We start from the raw sequence: 20,371 nt of genomic DNA, 5'->3' as shown, positions 1-20,371 counted from the left end.
TTGCATGGTGGGGTCCTTATTGTTCAATCGCCAATGGAGCAGAAACTACAATTTGAAGGAAACAACACCTGAAACACAAAAACATAAGAAAAATAAAAAAAGAACAACAATTTATTTAAAAAAACAATATATAAATAAATAAATTAAGTTACAACATCTATGATGTTATTACCCAAAGGAATATCAAAATGGAAAAAAAATGATCTCTTGGAAAAATGTTTTGGCAGCAGTGACATGAATCTTCAAATGGAAATAAATTCTTCATTTCTTCTATTATGAATCCTTTAGGCAATGAATTGGATGAAATGCCCTTGTTTCATTAAAATTTCTTTCAAGAATCGCTCGTCCATAAATTGACCTTTTTTATTCTCCTAAGACCTGCAAAAACCAAGTGTCTACCTACAATAAAAAAATTAAATCATGGAGAAAGAGAGGTGGTCAGGCTCCCCTAATCCAAGAATTATGCAAAAAAATAACAAGTAGTTACTCTGTAAAACAAATCCATGGAAAAAAAAATAACAAAGTAAAATTTATCTATCACCTGCGAGAGAGCAGTGGTCAACCATACTAACTAGCAGTGTTTTAATCACAACTCCTTTGTTTTTGGTCCGATTCGAGTGATATAAAAGCCAATGGGAGCTAATTCAAAGTTGTATCACCAATAAAAACATGTTTTGAAAATTTCATGATATGATATGTCAATTTTACTCAGAACAACCTGCATAACAAAGTCATTTTCAATTTCCCCATATAGAATATCAGTGGATATTTAAGCATATATTTTTCGTTTGATGACAGATTCGAATGATTCAAATTGGAAATGAAAGTATATTAATTTATTTATCTCCAATAAAAACATGTTTTGAATACAAGAAGAATTGATGGGTCAAATACACAAGTGATCAGCTAGAAAAGCAGAATTTTAAGAGTGCTGATTTACAATAGACAGTCAGTATTTTGGTCATAATTTTCTCACACGATATCAAAAATGAGTGATTCAGATTGCCTTGTAAACTATGTTTATAGGGGAATATACTATAGAAACAATCTTTCAAGATATAGTCATTTAGGCCTCCAGAAACTGACTGTCCCAACTTTGTTCCTAAGCTGCTTGCTAGACACCTTATCAATGTTTTGGTTATAATTTTTTTGTTTCAAATCCAAATTGAGTGATTCAATTTGGGATAGAAAGTAGACATCAAGGGATAATGAATATAGAAACAGGTTTTAAAAATATTCCCTTTTGGTCCCTCAAAACATGACTCTCCCGGCTATGTTTTTAGAAATTTTATCAAGCCCACAAGCCAAAAAATATGATATTCAAGCATTTTTTCCAAATCGGTGATAAAAATGAATACGAGTGTTTGTAGAACTGTTATTTCAATTATAATTCATCTACATACACAAATGAATTAAAATATTTATTACCGATGTTGATTTCCACAACGTGTTGTAACAAAAAACCTATTTTTACATTAAAAAAATGTGTTTATTTTATTTTCTACACTAACCTATTCTGATTTGAAAAATGAATATGATTACGTGTAAGAATAATTCTAGTGGAACCATTTTTGAAATAAGGCTTCAAGTATGTACATACCCAAATTTGAAAAATGCATGTTAATAAATATTAGGGTATGAGAAGCCAACTTCCCTTGAAAAGATGGTGTCAAAAATTGTTGAAGTATGGAGTGATGCTGCAAACAAATGATGGAGTGAAACCAATCTTCAATATATCCTTTACTTTTTTGATTTCCCATAGCCATCATATCATGAATTTCTTGAGCTTTTAAAATGGCTTGTTGATGCAAACTAGAAGAAACCTCATTTTTTTCCATAACCTCTACAATTTTTGGATTTGAAACATTCTGAATCTCAGTATAAGTTTTCTCCAATGGTGCATGTGAGATAGAATGGGTGGGAAGGGTGGGTAAATTTTGCAGTTCAACACTGTAAGCATGTTGTACTGGTTTATTATGGTGAGGGTGTGGAATGAGTTGAGCAGGAAATTGTGTAGGGAATGGAGCATTTTGATGATGTAGTTGATTGGGTTGAGTGGATGATTTTGATAGGCAAGCAAGATGTTGTGGAAGAGCTGGTGAAGAATATGGAGGATGTGTTTGTGCTACAAGATGAGGGAGAGTAGTCATGCAATCATAAGATGAACCATGCCAAACTTGTAGACAAGATTTGTGGGGGTTATATTGAGATGGACATGGCTGCCCTAACACATGAGTATTCCATAATGGATTATGCAAGTAAGAGAATGGAGAGGAAGTGTTTTGTACCATACATGTAGGCCACAATTTCCATGGTTTTGACCTTGTTGCAGCTTCCTCATCTCTTTGATATGCTACTTCCATCCTAGATAAGGAAGAACAACTATCTATGGGATGCTCCTTTCGGTAATGAGGGAAAAACACTTCTTCAATTTCTTGATTTTTCTGAACCTGGAAAACATCCAATTTTGAATTTAGAGAGCTAATAAAATCAAATTTTTAATTTTCAAATAAAACATTGATTTCAGCGCTTATGTCTCTTGTTCTTGTAGCAGATTTGGAAAGAAGAAAATTCTCTAGAATTCTTACCAGCCTTGGAGATTCCTCTGGAATACCTTATGCACAATTCACAAACATCATCATATGATAACTGAAAAACATCGCCTTTTCCTATCAGATTTAAGAGTTCTAAAAATTCATCTTTGATTCCTTTAAGTAGGAGTGTTTTTAAGATCTCTTTTTCCAAATACTTATGCTTTGATTTTTGAAGGTTGTATCGAAATCGCTCCACATAGTCCTCCAAGCTTTCATCTTCCCCTTGTATCATATCGAAAATATCTTCATTGGATTTGCGGTAGTCTTGGTACTTCTTCAAGAATGTGTTCTTCATGTCCTCCCATGTTTGGATGCAGTTCCCACCTAGGCTCATGAACCATTGGAGAGCTGCTCCTTTTAGAGTAAGAGGAAACATTTTCAACCTTTGATCATTAGTACAATAATCATATCCTCTACAAAGTATTTTGAACTCAAATAAAAATGTATCTGGGTCTTCGTTTGCTAAACCATAAAAATTTGGTAGAGAAGATGGGGGAATCATGTGCATTTGTGTCACAACTCCTAGATCTTTGATAGGGAATTAAAAAGTTGCAATGTGAGCCATTTCTTACCATAATAGAAGATGTTTTTCATGTGTTTCTTTGAGGCTCCTCCTTCAAATGTTCCTATCAATTGGTTAGTGAAATGGGTGTTTCTTACATCACCACTTGAGTGGAATTATGAGATTTTTTTTTTCAAAAATTCTACCTCTAAATTTCCTACTTCAAATCCTACGAAATTTTGCTGAAAAGCGGGTGGAGGAGAAAGCACTTTACTTGCTCATTACGCAGGTTTTTACCTTCCGTTTTTAATACCCAATTCTTTCACAGTAGACAAACATCAAACACCTACTTCAACTTCTATGCAATTGTGCTGAAAAGCGGAAGGAGGGGCAAGCACTTTACTTGCTCGTTACATTGGTTCTTACCTTCCGTTTTTAATACCCAATTCTTTCCCAACAACAAATATCAAACATACATCAATCTCTGTGAAATGGCAACACTCTCCTCGATAGCAGCGCCAAAATTTTGGGTGCTAATAGGTGTCTTTTAAAACTCCTAATTGCCTCACATTAATTATCAACCCGGGTAAGTCTTTTTGTTTCAACAATGTACACAATATGTGCAAGCTATAAATCTAGAGAGTAATGATTTTTAAGTTGAACTATAAAACTTGATACAAGAGTAACTGGATGCAATCATAAATCTCAAGCTATAACTTTTAAAGGAAATAATACATCTAAGCATCAAGACTTAATCTCAAGCAAAATCATAATCAAATCTGAAGCAAGAAATTCAATTGAAAATAGCATCAACTGAGAGCATAGTAGCATTAACCAATATCTTCTAGCTGATTCTATCTAAATCACACTCAATCTCAATTAAGCAATTCAAATGGAAATGATGTCAACTGAGAGTTCAGTAGCATTAACCAATCTCTTTCAGCTGATTCTATAATAACCACACTCTCACGTATGCCCTATTCTGCAATGTTGTAAATGAAAGAAAATGAAATCAATGCTCTAATCCACACTTGCTTGTGTAAAAATAACTCATGCTTATGCTAGAAATTAAACACTTTGTAATGAAATTAACACACGCTCTGCAATGAAATTAACACTCACAACCTACAGAATTGACAGAATTGAAATGCAACCGGTAATGGAAATCTATAGTGTTGGTGCTAATCTAGCTAGATCTCCCAGTTGTGGCAGGCCCTTGCCACTTCTGGGAGGAAAGAACTTACAGTAACCGGAGAATTAAAAACCACTCAGGCTTAATCAACACGTCTCATTCGATTCGATCTGCATGCGTCAAGGGAAATCAACAGACTCTTTCATTGAATGAAAATAATATAACATAGTCTGCCTGTAATTCAACAGTGATTACATGTATATATCAAAATCTCTCCATTATCCCCTCTCCTCCTATCCTATCCTATCTCTAATGATCCATATTAATCCCCTTCTTTGATCTCTGTTCTCATTTAAATACATAGAGAACAAAGAGAAGTTACAATAGATATGATTACAAAATGATTCCCATAAAAAAATTGGATTTTTCACAACAAATTGATCAACAAGATCATATCTGAAATATCTTTCCATCAGCATTCAACAGGAACAAGTCGAATTTGGTATTGCAACTGAGATAATTTGGAAACCAGCCACAACAGTGAATCTGAGAAAAACGTCTTCAAAGAACCTTTCATTTCTCTCAATACAGACTGAATTTGGGAAAACTTCTCAATACGAAATTTGGTCTGTTCTGAACAAAACCCATGTTTTCGATTTTCCAGATTCTTCTCCATTTACCCGAAACGTCCAATGAAAAACTGTCACTTCTTATTCCAATGAATTTCTGAGTTGGAATATTTAATGATGAGCTGAAGATCAAATCTGCAATCTGGAAAATATCTTGGAGGCTAAAATGGTGACTTATGTTACAACAAATTTATTAATAAACCATCACTGGTAAAATCATGCATAGTAATCATCAATTTTTAAAAAATAAAGGAGAAATAATGTTTATCCATAAGAGCATAAATAATTATAAAATGGAATTATATGATAAATCTTGATAAATGACATGATAAAGAATGGTAGAAATGGATTAAATAGGCATTAAAGAGTGATAATAATAATGACAAACTAGCGGCCTAGCACCCCCAAGGCATGTTTATCTTGGTCATAGACTAAGAAAAGGTCGCCTTTAGAAAAGACTCAAGGACGGACAACTTTGTCATACTGAGTTTTAACCCTTTTCTTATGGGCCTTGTTTATTATGGCGACATCTCAACGTTGCTCATCGAGATGTTCCAAATAAACGAGGTGCTCTTCGAGACTAGACATCTTTGGAAGGAGCTTGATAGCTAGCTTAAGGGATGGAATTTCAAATTCAATGGGAAAAATAGATTCCAGCCCATAAACTAATTGAAAAGGTGTAAAACCAGTGGCAATCTTCACCGAGGTTCGGTATGCCCAGAGAGCCAAGTAGAACATGATGCGCCAACTGGAACGATTTTTATCAATTGTCCTTTGCAGGATTGTCTTGAGGGACTTATTCACACCTTAGACTTGCCCATTGTCCTGAGGATAATACAGAGACGAATGATCCTACCAGAAGCCCAACTTAAGAGCTAATTCAGTCATCAGTTGGTTCTGGAAGTGACTTCCATGGTCGATGACAATCTCTCTCGGGATACCAAAATGTGAAATAATCTGATTGAAGAGAAACAATGTTGTTGTTTCACTATCATTTTTGTAAGTAGGCATGGCCTCATCCCACTTCGTAAAGTAGTCTACGACCACTATGATATAGTTGTGATTTGCTGCTAAAGGCGGATTACAAGTGGTAAAGTCAATGCCCCACTTCGTAAAAGGACCGACAATGATAACATGAAATAGAGAAGCTAGATGAGCGCGCATCTTTCGAGTATAGACTTCACAAGGGTGGTAATGTTTGACTACTTCAATACAATCTTTGAAAGTTGAAGGCCAAAAGTAGCCAGCACACAAAATTTTATGGGATGTCGCAAGCTTTGATAGATGACCACCACAAGCTCCACTATGGCAATCATTGAGTACAAACTCTGCTTCCTCCAAAGTTAAGCACCACCTAAGGATTGAATCAACCCCTCGATGATATAATGTATCACCAATGATAACATAGTTTTTTGCAAGGTGACGTAACTTTAGACGCTCATCTTTGGAGGTAGAAGGTGGGAACTTTGAAATCTGGAGATATATGATGATATCTCCATACCAGAGATCTTGCGAAGAAATGAGGAATAAATGCTCGTCGGGGAAATTTTCCTCATAAACACTATCTTCTTCACAAGGCAGCTCGGAAATTAATTCCACAAAAACTAATGACTTCTTAGACTTAGCTGACAAGAACTCGAGATTGAATTCTTGTAAAATAGCAATCCATCAATTTTATTTTCTCCCAATCATTCGCCTACTGAGGATAAACTGAAAAGGATTGACATCCGCTAAGACGAATGTTTTGCGTAGCAGAATATAGTGACGAAGCCGTTGGATAGCATGAACAGCTACCAAGACCAATTTCTCAACAGAAGAATAGCATAGTTTAGGACCTACCAAGCCTTGACTCAAGTAGTAAATCACATGCTCTATGAGAGCATCATCCTCCTAAACCAGAACCATACCTATGGTTGATTCCGCTGTTGCAAGATACAAAAGGAAATCTCTGCCATAATCTGGTGGACTCAACAATGGGGTAGAGATTAATGCCTACTTCAAGGCATCAAAAGATCGTTGCGCAAAGTCGTCCCATAAAAGTGGAACTCCTTTCTTCAATAAATGCATAAATCCTTTGGTTATCTCAACATAGTTTGCTATAAATCGTCTCAAGAAATTTGCCTTTCCTTGGAGACTTTGAATTTGTTGGATGGAAGACAGGGGAGGCAACTCAATTATTGCTTCAACCTTGAAGGGATCAAATCTGTTGAAAATGCAACAAGATGATGGAGCTTAGTGGAAAGTCGCCTTCACTAAGTGGGCTCGCAGGCAAATTATGGCGCAAAGTCTATTTTTAGACTATGTCTATTTTTAGACATGTGGATCATGGTCTATGAGTTGCAGGATGCTGTTTATGGATGATTGGTCATGTTGGGAAAAAATAGATGGACTTCTATTTTTGGATCACAGAAGGAGTGATCAGAGTCTATTTTTAGACTGCCAGTCAAAAATAGAAAAGTCAAATATTATTGTCTCATAATAATATTTAGACTATAAACATTATCTTATCCTCTTGGAGCACTTCAGTTTGAGCTATGGATGTGGCACATGCATTTGAAAGAAGGAAATACGCTTTTCTTATGTGTTAGTTGAGCTATTGCATGGAGGACTTCAATTAGAACTCATGCATGTGAGTTCTGTGGAGTTGGATGTGGAGTTGATGGAGTTGTGTTCAGTTTGACTTTGTTAAACTAGTTGTAATTAGTCTAACTGCAAATAGACTAGTGATGAGTGATGTGAATTAATTGATTAAATTAATTCACTAATTATTAACTCATAATGCAACTAAATAATACATCAGTTAACTCAATGCATGTACAATTCAGTGGAGACAGGTGTTAGAGGTTGAGATTTCTATCAGTTGTGACTATAATTGTGCATGAGATCTTGCACAAGCAATGTATTGAGTATGCCCATGAGGATTGCACAACATATGCCCAGTAGAATAGCCTGTGCTCACATGATTTCCAGTGTGAGTGATTTTCCCAAGGTAAATACGAGTTTGGATCAGCCATTCTCATTCATTCTCTTGTAGGTTTGTGCAGTGGAGGTAGGCAAACAGTGGAGGAGATTTGAGGCATCAGATCTGAGCTAGTTTGTGTGTAACAGGTGGAGATAGTGCTGGATACTTGTGAGGAGTATTGTACTATGTAATATTACATGTTCTCAATCATTAATATACAGATAGTGTGGGGTTTTCAGCTGTAAGCTTTCCCCGGGTTACATACTGTGTTAATGTGCGCATGCAATTGATGTTTCATTGTTTTTAATGCTACTAAATTGATGATCAACGTAGAGGAGGTTATGTATTGTGCATGTATTCTGCAATAGTGTATAATCGAGATAATCTCTATGAATAAGTGTTTATTATTCAAAATTTCTACATGGTATCAGAGCTGTTGATCATCAGATCTATTATTCAGAAAGTGTTTACATCTTATTTCTTCAGGCAGAGTCTGTAATCGGGCCAGGTAGCCTCTGGATTCATCCTTCCTTTGGAAGGTGAGATATCTGGTAAAAGCCCATACAGTCAATCTCTGTACGAGAAATACTTTGTTCTCACGAATTCCAGATCCGAGGCGGTTGAGTTTGGAGCTGGTGGAATTCAAATTTTCCGCAGTGTTTTCTTGGTATCAATGTGGCAATGTCTTTCAACGGATCGCGATTGGAGTATGCTCTTGAGGGCAGCTCGAATAATATTGCATGGAAATACAGGATGGAGGCAGTGTTAGATGACAATGGGCTGAAGGATTTCATAGATGCTGAGGTCCCAAAGCCTACTGATACTGCGCAAGTTGATGCTTGGAAAAAGAAGACAGCAAAGTGTCGAAGGATTCTGTCGGAGGGCGTGAAGGATGACATTGTATCTAGCCTGCATGGAAAGGCTTCTCCATACTTGATGTGGAAAGCATTGACAGATCTATTCCAAAGCAAGAGCGACCAGAGGAAGTTGTCGCTCAAGGATAAACTCAGAAACATTAAGTGTGAGAATGGAGACAATATGCCCAGGTATCTCACAAAGTTCACCCAATGCCGGGATGAGCTGGGAAGTGTGGGGGTAACTATTGATGATGAGGACTTGGTGAGCTTGGCTCTCCTTGATCTTCCGAAGAGTTGGCATTCCTATCAGGACTTTGTCAATGGTCGGGAGAAATTTCCAGGATGGGAGAGACTTTGGTCAGATCTTGTGCAAGAGGAGATCAGACGGAGCACCAGAGACAGTTCTTCATCCATGCATGATGAGGAGAATTGTGCCTTAGCGAGTAAGGTGAAGAAGGGGAAGGAGAAGGTTTCTCTTTCCAAATCCAGTTCTTCCAATGATGGAAGAAGGTTGACAAGTTGAAGGTAAGATGCTTTCATTGTCATGAGTTGGGCCATTATGCTACTAATTGCCCAAAGAAGAAGTCCAATAAGGGATCCGGGGAAGGATCTGAAGGTGAGGCAGCCTCACTTGCTTCACAGTTTGAGTTGGACTTCACACTCTTCGCATGCATGGTTTCATCCATGGTGGGAAGTGGTTGGTTTCTTGACAGTGGAGCTTCTTTCCACATGACCGGTGACAAAAGTTTGTTCAGTACTTTGGAGGAGAAAGATCTCCAGATACTCATAGAGATGGGTAATGATGAGAAGTATAGTGTCTCAGGTGTAGGCATGGTTATTTTTCAGAGGGAGCATGGAGCTCGCCTTACCTTGACCGATGTCAAGTATGTACCAGGACTAAAGAGAAACTTGGTGTCGATCACGATGCTGGAAGACAGAGGCTATGATGTAGTCTTCAGTAAGGGAAAGGTTTTCCTTAGACACATCATCACTAGACAGGTGAAGCAGATTAGTTCACGGGTTAAGAACCTGTATGCTCTTGAGGTTCAAGATGCATGCAAAGCCTTGAGTAGCGAGGCAACTGATGGAGACTTGGTGGTTGAGAGGGAGCGTATATTACCTCTCAACATGCAGATCCAGAAGAAGTCCCAGACAATTGTGGAGGAGCCACGATTGGTGCAGCAACTTCAGGAGGTTGTGGAGCAGCCACAACAAGGGAAGCTGAGAGGAGATCGAGTAGAGACATCTACTCATGCAGAGACCTCCAGTAGGGGGAAACTTCGAGCCAGGTGGGCTGAGGGATCACATGCAACCATACCTCCAGGTAGGAGGTGGGGTGATGTGGATTGATCATCCCAAGGAGGAGGGGCAGGATCCTTGAGGTACCCAACCTCTTGGATGAGACCTTGCTACGGGAGCCTCGATGTGGAGTAGCAGGAACTGACTGATTGGGTAGAGACAGATGCGGATGGAGCAGCAGAGAGAGCGACAGTGTAGGGAATCCTAGGACAGTGCATGGCTAGTAGGCTGCAGCAATGCGAGAGGCACAAGTGTTTTGCACAGTGCTAGGTGGCACAGAGAAGTGTGAAATGGTGCGCGATGCATGGAGATGTTGCAATATCACAGATGTCAGAGAGGGAGCACTTGTCAGCAGTAGGTAGAGCTTCAGCATTAGAGTATGTTCCTAGCCCAACAGAGTGGTCAGTTGGGAGTGTTTTTGTTCCAAGTGTTGTTGGAGAAAGTGGAGCGGAGAATCATGTTGCATGCAGAACATCCCAAAGTTGTAGGATAAGGGTTGCAGATAATCCATATCTTGTTGAGAGGGAGTGTTGAAAATGCAACAAGATGATGGAGCTTAGTGGAAAGGAGTCGCCTTCACTAAGTGGGCCCGCAGGCAAATTATGGCGCAAAGTCTATTTTTAGACATATGGATCATGGTCTATGAGTTGCAGGGTGCTGTTTATGGATGATTGGTCATGTTGGGAAAAAATAGATGGAATTCTATTTTTGGATCACAACAGGAGTGATCAGATTCTATTTTTAGATTGCTAGTCAAAAATAGAAAATTCAAATATTATTGTCTCATAATAATATTTAGACTATAAACATTATCTTATCCTCTTGGAGCACTTCAGTTCGAGCTACGGATTTGGCACATGCAGCTGACGGAAGGAAATATGCTTTTCTTATGTGTTAGTTGAGCTATTGCATGGAGCACTTCAGTTAGAACTCATGCATGTGAGTTCTGTGGAGTTGGATGTGGAGTTGATGGAGTTGTGTTCAGTTTGACTTTGTTAAACTAGTTGTAATTAGTCTAATTGCAAATAGACTAGTGATGAGTGATGTGAATTAATTGATTAAATTAATTCACTAATTATTAACTCATAATGCAACTGAAGAATACATCAGTTAACTCAGTGCATGTACAGTTCAGTGGAGGCAGGTGTTAGAGGTTGAGATTGCTATCAGTTGTGACTATAGTTGTGCATGAGATCTTGCACAAGCAATGTATTGAGTATGCCCATGAGGATTGCACAACATATGCCCAGTAAAATAGCCTGTTCTCACATTATTTCCAGTGTGAGTGATTTCCCAAGGTAAATACGAGTTTAGATCAGCCATTCTCATTCATTCTCTTGCAGGGTTGTGCAGTGGAGGCAGGCAAACAGTGGAGGAGATTTGAGGCATCAGATCTGAGCTAGTTTGTGTGTAACAGGTGGAGATAGTGCTGGATACTTGTGAGGAGTATTGTAATATGTAATGTTACATGTTCTCAATCATTAATATACAGATAATGTGGGGTTTTCAGCTGTAAGCTTTCCCCGGGTTACATACTGTGTTAATGTGCGCCTGCGATTTATGTTTCATTGTTTTTAATGCTACTAAATTGATGATCAACGTAGAGGAGGTTATGTATTGTGCATGTATTCCGCAATAGTGTATAATCGGGATAATCTCTGTGAATAAGTGTTTATTATTCAAAATTTCTACAAAATCGAATCCCTTCAGTTGATACGATGAACCCTAACAACAGACCAGATGTAACCGCGAAAACACACTTATTTGGATTCAATCGAATCTTTTAAAAATGACATCTCTCAAAAACTAATTGAAGGTGGCTGGGATGATCGATTCTGTTTTGAGAATGAGTAGCTAAATCATACAAGTATGCTTCGATGACATGCTTGATGTCGTGGAAAGTATAAGATATGGCCCACTGAAACGTAGCTCCAGCATTTTCAAGACCAAAAGGCATCTTTTTTTATGAAAAGGTACCCCAAGGACAAATGGAAGTTGTATTATGCTGGTCTTCTGGACGGATAGATATTTGATTATAACCAAAGAATCCATCCATGAATGAGAAAATTTCATTACCCACACATTCATCAACTATCTGATCAATAAATGGTGTGGGGTAATTGTCTTTCGGGCAAGCTTTGTTCAAATCCCTGAAGTCAATGCACACTCAGATCGTTCCTTGTTTTTTATCAACGGGGACTGGATTAGAAACCCACTCTGTTAGAGGAATGGGGTATATGAAACCTACCTTTAGCATCTTTTCTACTTCAGCTTTAATAGCTGCTACTTTCCTAGGATTGACCGGCCAAAGCTTTTGACGAATAGGCTTAGCGTTTTTGTACGTATTGATCTCATGTTGGACTATAGATGGGTCAATACCAGGCATTTCCTCATAAGACCAAGTGAACACATCTTGAAACTCCTTAAAGAGCTCGGTGTAAATTTGAATCTCTTCAGGGGAACAATCAGCTCCGATGAAGACATTTTCTATAACGTCAGGATTTGTAGAGATGTTTAATGGTACAGTTTTTGAGATAATCGACATATTACCTTTGGAAAATAAATGTGTTGGAGCCAAAGGGTTTGAAACCGTACAAACATCGATAGTAAGTATATTGGAGAACCTAGATTCGACTTCTTGCAATGGTGGAAGAAAATATGATTGATGATGTAAATCTTTCCAAGGTCAATCTACACCCATCATTGCTTCTAAAATTGTTTCGTCTGATGGTAAAATTGTATCTAAGCAATCCAGAGTAGAAGTAGAGTCAAGGGTCCAAGATGGGGCCACATCACCATCTAACTCCTCCTCTGAAAAAGGAGTGGGATGGTTGTCTGTAGAGTTAATGATAGATTGATAGCTAAGTTCTGTTGGAAACATGGGCAATGCCATTCCACCAACCTACTCTCCATCTAATGTGGTCGTAAATGAAGGTAGGGTCCAAGGGTCTGAAAAATAATGAGTTCGAAAGAACTCTTTCCATGAAGGCCCTTTGGCGGATGAAATTGCATTGATTCTAGCTGGAGGAGGGGGAAGGTCAGATATACCCATCAAGGAAGAGTACATCCCAACTCCTAAATTATCTATAGGTTAATGAGGATTATCCACCAATGGAAGAGTAGAATCCAAAGTTGCTCAAGAGTCACCCGAGAATAATCTAACTGATCAATTTTAAAAATACTCCCCTCATGAGGGAAACAGAGGATGCGGAATAGAGATGAAACTATGACATCCATCTCATAAATCCAATTGCTTCCTAAGAGGAGGTTGTAATCCAGGTTGGCATCAATGATTTCTACTTCAATATTAACAACCTTTCCTTCAACACATATAGGAAAAGCCGGGATAATCCCATGTGGCCTATGAGAATGACCATCAAATTCCATTAAGAGAGTAGGTGAATGAAAAAATGAAGGTGATCCAATGGCCTTCCAACATGACATAGACATTACGCATGGGGAAGCTCCCTCATATATAACTATCCAAAAAATATTGGTTTTCCGGTAAGTAGACTTTATCTGGAAAGCCATATGGTGAGGAAGTCTATTTTTGACATTGAGCATATCAAAAGTGAGCACTAAATAATTTTTTGGATCCACTACCCCGATTGCCGAAAGAAAAGCACTTCTCTGAGCAGGACACGACTGGAGTACCTCCAATGTAGACATAATGCAAGGACTTTGAGCCAGATATTCTACAATTGAGTAGTTTTGGGCTGCCCTAGCATTAGGGTTAATAGTCGCATGCTTAGCGGAACCTTTCGGTATCCGAGGTATAGGCTCAGCAGAGGGTCGCTCAATATGAAGTGGGTCCATGGTATCGGGAGTAGATTTACCCTTAGATGTTTCTGTTTCACCATAATCGTGTGCTCGTGTAGCAACATCGACATGAGAACCCATCATATAGACATTTGAGGAATTTTCCCCTTCCTGGTTGCCCCCTGTGGAGGTACCAGGGTTTGAGCTTGTGCTAGCAAGTAATTGCTGCCCTTGGGGAAAAGGGTTAGTCAGGACAACTTGGGAGCTAGAGGACCCTTGCTGCACTAACAAGCACTAAGCATCCTGAATCTTCAGGTAGAGATGAGTCAAATGATCTCCATTGCATAACTTGCATGGAAATTTAACCTTCTTTTTAGACTCTTTTCTAACCTCATCGGCACCGTTGTTGGGCTTGTTCACATTACCCTTCCCTTCCAGATTCTACTTTTTACCTCATCCCTTCTTCTTCCCATCAGATTGTTGATTTCCTTTGGGGTTAGAGGCCTAGACGATGTTTATGGAAGAAGGTTGGGAAGGCGTAGGAGTAGATGGTGCAGCTTGGTTAGAAGAAGTAGTTTGTAGAGACAACTGCTGCAAATGGTTCAAAAGGTTCACCGTATTTGCATCAATTGATCCAACTATACCATTAGTGTGAGGGCTTGGCTTCAGTTTAGCTAAATCAACCTTGGATCTAGGACTGTCAGGTAAGATTTTCTGGAGAGTCCCAGACTGAGAATATATCAGTTCTAACTATTGGGATAAAAAAATAGCCTGCCTTTCCGAATAAACACCGGAAAGAGAAACATCCTTGGAGATATTGGGTTGTAATGGTTTTAGAAACCACTCGAGATGAAATTCTGGTGGAATTTTAGCTTTGATAAGCCTCTTTCTCCTTCTCCATTCCTGAATATGGTCAGAAATGTGAGTTGCCGTGTCTTGTTGAAAATTGGTTAGAAGCTCTGTTCCGGCTTCATAACGAATAGGCAACTGAAAATGGTTCAAGAAAATATTAGCCAAATCAGCGAAAGGAGTAAAGGTGCCCCCTGACAACTCTATATACCATTTGGTCGCATTCCTGGTTAAGGTGCGCTGAAATAACCTCAACCTGATTGAATCATCGATCAACGAGTTGGATGAGCACCATAAATGGAACGTGGTTACATGGTCGCCCTGGTCTTCACCGTTCTTCCCTTTGAATTTTGGAATATCCAATGGAAGTTTCGTTGGGACCGAAGGCCAAGCCAGATTGTATCTAATTGGATCATTCATCAATTTAGTCAAGTCTAGCAAAATAAGTGTGGCCAGAAAAGGAACTCATGGAGGACCTTGGGAATTCCATCCAGACTGGGAGGGGTTCCCATAGGCCTGAAAAGAATGACCTGGATTTGGAAAGGCACCAGGTTGCCTGAAGTAACTTGTAGAACCTATTGAACCAAAGGGTGATCCTTGGGGTCCAATAAAACTCAGAGTTTGACCAATTCCTGCTGAAAATCCTCCATAACCAGTGAAGTTACCCCCTAACGAAGTATTGAAAGGAGTTGAAAGCCCCTGATAAGGGTTCCAAGCATTAGCAAAGGGTGAAAAACTTTAAAATGAAGTAACCAAGGAATATGGTACATTCCCTTGTTGTCCGAAAAACTGATTCCCAACTCCTATCCCACTAACCGTAGGGTTAGTCCAACTCTGAAAGGGGTTACCACCTTGACTTGTGAGAGGAAAAGGCATAGACCCTACCGTCGAATTGGAATGTGGTATATGACCACTTCCAAATGGGAAACCCTAAAAAGAAGCTGATCCGCTCATCATGGATGTGGAGCCGGTTGATGGTATATTCAACAGAACTGAAGGAATACCTTGAGAGGGCATTCCAAAAGGGAAAAATCCAAAACTGGATGCATTAACTTGAGAATTTCCACTCATCGACAGAATGGAAGTAGACCCAAATAAGGAAGTGCTGGGAGTGTTAGAAGGGATGCAAATATTTCCTCCCCCTTACATAGATATGGGAGTTTGCATGCTTGCAACACTCGTGGTGGATGCCATGCTTCCAGTAGTGGTCATCGGCGGGATAGATGTGTGTGGACCTGGGCTTGAAGGCCTGTGAGTCAAAGTTCCAACGTATAACAATACATCTGGATTATCAAGAGGGAGAGGATAATTCGGAGCCGTAACCGACTCTGAAAGCTCTTCTACTTCAATACTATCTTCTAACTGGAAGAGTACTCGAGAAAGAACTAGTGTGTTCCTCTCTAACTCTATGCTAGGACCAGATCTATCTTGTGAACTAATGCCCCCAAGTGGAGGATCAATCTCTAATGCACCTGCTACCACTTGTTGAAAACCACTAGCAGAATTGTTCCCATGCCCTCTAGGAGAAGGCTCTGGACTAGTAGGTGAAAGCCCACAAAGTCTCTGGGACCATTGAGATGGTTGGTCAACAACTTTGAATTATTTTTATAAGATCTACTTAAAGATCAAGAAAATTAAAAGCTAGGCCGACTAGGAGCACAAAACATGCACTAAACATGTCCCTAAAGAGATCAACAATCAAACAACTTCTAAGTATTTCCACTCTGGGTGATTAGGACTGGACACCAAAATACAAGAAAGTTAATAACAAGGGCCTTTCAAAAATAGACTGGGGTAATCACGCCCTAGGTCTACTAGTGAAGGTATCAAAGGTAGTTACGCTGACTTCCAGACAACGGCCTTTGCCGGTGCAAGCCCCCAAGCTTCGCAAGGGTGCCCTCCAGAAGTACTGTTGAACGTAATGTAATGTCAACCTCAGGTGCCACGGGATTCCCCTTTGCAGCCACCTATGTGGATCACTAGGATAGACAACTAAAGGCACCAACTCGTATCAGAAGCTGGGTGGAATAGTCATGAGCTAGGATCCGACAAGTAAGAGAGGGGGTATCTCTCGTCCTTATCTTCACGAACCCTTGTGCTTAACTCCCAATCACGGAGCTTTCCCGATCTCCCTAACGTTATTGGATTTCACTCTTTAATCAGACTTCTATGTTTTACAATTTAGAGTGGCCTTGGAGAGTTTACTCTCCTCTCGCCTAATCCAAGGCCCTAATAAACCTAAAACTTGTTGGTTTATTCTGATGACAGTACAAAAAGTTCTAGTTTATTTTATTAAGCGCTTTATTTTAAATGGCTATTCTTTTAAGTCAAAGGGATAAATGGAAATGAAACCGATGGTGTTTGTATGATGCAAAATAAATTAATGAAAAACTAACTTATATGAAATGCAATCGTTTGTTATTTGATGAAAAGAAATTTCCACCTGGGTTCTAAGAAACTTCTATAAAGAAAAAACATTTTCTTTTCTTTTCTTATAGCACACTTTTCACTCACAAAAACTAAAAATACTATTGATGCTTTAATAATGCAAAACTACCCTAATGCAAGGTGTACATGATAATGCAAGATCCTAGATTACTCTAAAAAGAAATGAAAGCAATTGTTTATAACTTTAATAAGCCAACTTAAGTGTTTGAAAAGAATACAAATTTCGAATACAAAATCTTCTCCAAACAAGAAGGACTAATAAAAAAAGATCACAAATCACTTTCAAAAAATCAAAAGAAACCAAAATCAAACTTGGAAAAAGAAGACAAAAACAATGTTTTTTAAGGACTTTTCTTTTTCAAGAAACAATGAAAACAACCTTTCGAAAGCACTCTATATGCCACCAAAGACTCAAAGACCAAAAGAAGAGCACAAGGAAACTTTGCAAGTTACCAATTCGACAATGAATGAAAACTTGAACAAAAAGGGCTTCAACTTGTACTAATCGACCCAAACAGCAGCAAAGAGCTTTGAGAAACTGACCAAGAAGTCAGGAAAGAAACACTTTCAAATTCATCAAAAAGAAACTTTCAAAAAGCAAGAAAAGGTGTAAGGCCACAAAATGATGGAAAGAAAAGCAAGTAGACCAATAATCAAGCTTGACACAAAGATCGAAAAAAATCTGTTGTTCCAGAGGACCAAAACAATCCAGAACCTCTATAAGAAGTCTTGTGTGTCAAAACAAAAATCACAAACTCACTCAAAAGCAAACCTAGGCCAAAAACTTTTCAAAGCAGAAGAGAATTCAAAATAGTAAGCTCACTGAATAATTAAATTCTAAAGACAGAAACTGACCACTTAGAAACCAAACAGACCAAGAAAAAAATCTTTCTGGACAAAAAGATTTGAAAAAAGCATGCAAAAAATGGTATACGCAACTGTGTTCAAGCACAGAGGTGTGTACACGCGCTTTTGACAAAGGAAACTCGCATATACGTGGGTTCACTTCACAGAAACAAGTGTCTGTACACTACTATAAATAGGCAAAAGTGTGTATACTGAGTTTTGCAAGAAAAATAAAAAACAAGGCCAGATAAAAAAGATCAGACTTAAGGTCTGAGTTCCTACAGGACCAAACAATACTTTCATAGCAAGAAAACCAAGAACTGAGCCCTAATTGATATTGAACAACCCAAACTAGGAATAACAAGATTATTATCCCCAATGGATTTGCCACTTCTGTTATGGGAATAAGTACCCTAGGGTTTTGGGTTGGAACCCCAACAGAGCAAGAGAAATCTATAGTAAGAAACACGCATACAACTTAGGCAACATGCTTATATAAACAAACTATGCGATAACGATCATACCTGGATGTCCTTCATTTGGGTAGTTCCAGTAGGGTTTAGACCCTCTGCAACTCCTAATGATCTTCGAATCTGCAAATCAACCAATTCGAACATACATAGCAGCATATAGATAAAGCATTTTAATGAAATCAACTTTATATCATATAAGAAAATGGTTAGTTATACATCAAAATAACATTCATACATGAATTACAACAACATCTAATGCATAAACAAAGTCAATCTCAGGAACAAGACAACGTTTCTTTTTATTGTAGAAAGCTATAACAAACACGGAAAGAGTTCACCTGAGTCTTCTTCTTCCAGCTCCAAGTGGAACCGTCCTCCAGATCCATCTAGTCCCAGTCTTCAACAGCCTCCTTCCATAACCAATACCATGATATCTCAAACAAGTGGGAGAATATCAACAATCAAGGAAACAAGGGTTTCTTGAAACTTGGGGAAGTGCTTGAAGCACAGGGATACTTCAGACTCAGTCAGGGATAATCTCAGTATAGTCATCCTATCTCCTCTTCTTTCCTTAGGCCTTCCCATAAAAGTCTATTTATACTTCTCCCAATTAGTTTTTTAGTTGGGAAATAGTTGGGCCATGGGCACTAGGAGGTAAACAACAGGTAAAACCTGTGAACTCCACCCATAATTAAGGAAATTTAATTTTTTAAAGTGTTTTAACACATATACGCGGGTTGGGTATTGACTAACCTGCGTGTACATGCTTTTATCTCAGGGAAAAGTAGCATACAGGGAATAAAACAATTTTTTTTTAAATATTTGGACCAAGTCTGGAAGGAGGGGTTGCCCTAGGCCATAAACCAAGCATCACAAATACCAAGGGTGATATTTGGAGCTATAACAACAGCTCCCAGTTTGGTCCACATAATACTGGTGCTTTTGAGACTAGTTTCTTTAAACTTGCAAAAGCTATGTCACACTTGTCAGACCAACTGAAATCAACATTTCCAGTTAGAGCGTATAAAGGTGCTACAATCTGCGAAAAAATCTTCATAAACCTGAGATAATAACCTGCAGATCCTAGGAAACTACGTACCTCAGTTTGGGTGCAGGGGGTAGGAAGTAAAAGAATTACTTGTATTTTTGTTGGATCTACCTGTATTCCTGCTAAAAATATGTAATGTCCCAGGATCACGCCCTCGGTCATCATCATGTGACACTTGACATTGCTTAAACATAACTTGGTAGTGATGCATCATTCTAAGACCTTTTCTAGCATTTGCAATGCTTGATCAAAATCATCCCCATATGGAGTAAAGTCATCCATATATGCCTCCAGTCCTTCATTTATTAGATCGGAAAAGATGCTTAATATAGCTCTCTAAAACGTGGGTAGGGCATTGCACAAGCTGTCATGGCGGAAAGAGTCGTTTGTGCGGACACAAGCAACCTCCCTAGGAGCCTAGACTCTCTAGTGACAAACAAGACAAAAAGGAACGATCTTTCTCTAAATACACCTTTTAAAACATGAAAAATACAAGTGATTAGGCTTACCTTATTCCAAACGCTGTTGTTGTAGTTCGTCCTTGCCGATCCGGATGAGCTCCTCCTTCACATCAATTCCTGCAACCACCAACAGTCAAACAATTACAAAGCACTTGCATTTCATATAATAAAACATATATTCAACATGCAGACCAAGGAACACATGAAATAACTCATTAACATAAGCTATTGAGAAAAATGAACCAGTTTGTATTAAAAACGAAACAAAGAAACTCTTACAACCTGGCCTTGGTGTCGTGCAAGTTCCTCCCAGGGTCCATCAAGGGTTTTCCTTTACTTTGACAAAGCTCACCCACTTCCAAGTAGAATCAAGCAAAGACAATCTCTCCTCACAAGGTTCTAAATGGGAGTCCTAATTCCTGCAGCATTTACCCAAAGAAATGTATAGCTTTCAACCTCTCCTCCTTCTGGCCCAATGCCTTTATTTATAGTGCTGTAGAGGAAGTTATACA

Source organism: Pinus tabuliformis, chromosome 8 (assembly GCF_031772625.1).
Source record: "Pinus tabuliformis cultivar Carrire ecotype Pingquan chromosome 8, CPIR1, whole genome shotgun sequence".
NCBI classification, from domain to species: domain Eukaryota; kingdom Viridiplantae; phylum Streptophyta; class Pinopsida; order Pinales; family Pinaceae; genus Pinus; species Pinus tabuliformis.
Note: the sequence above shows the minus strand (reverse complement) of the source record.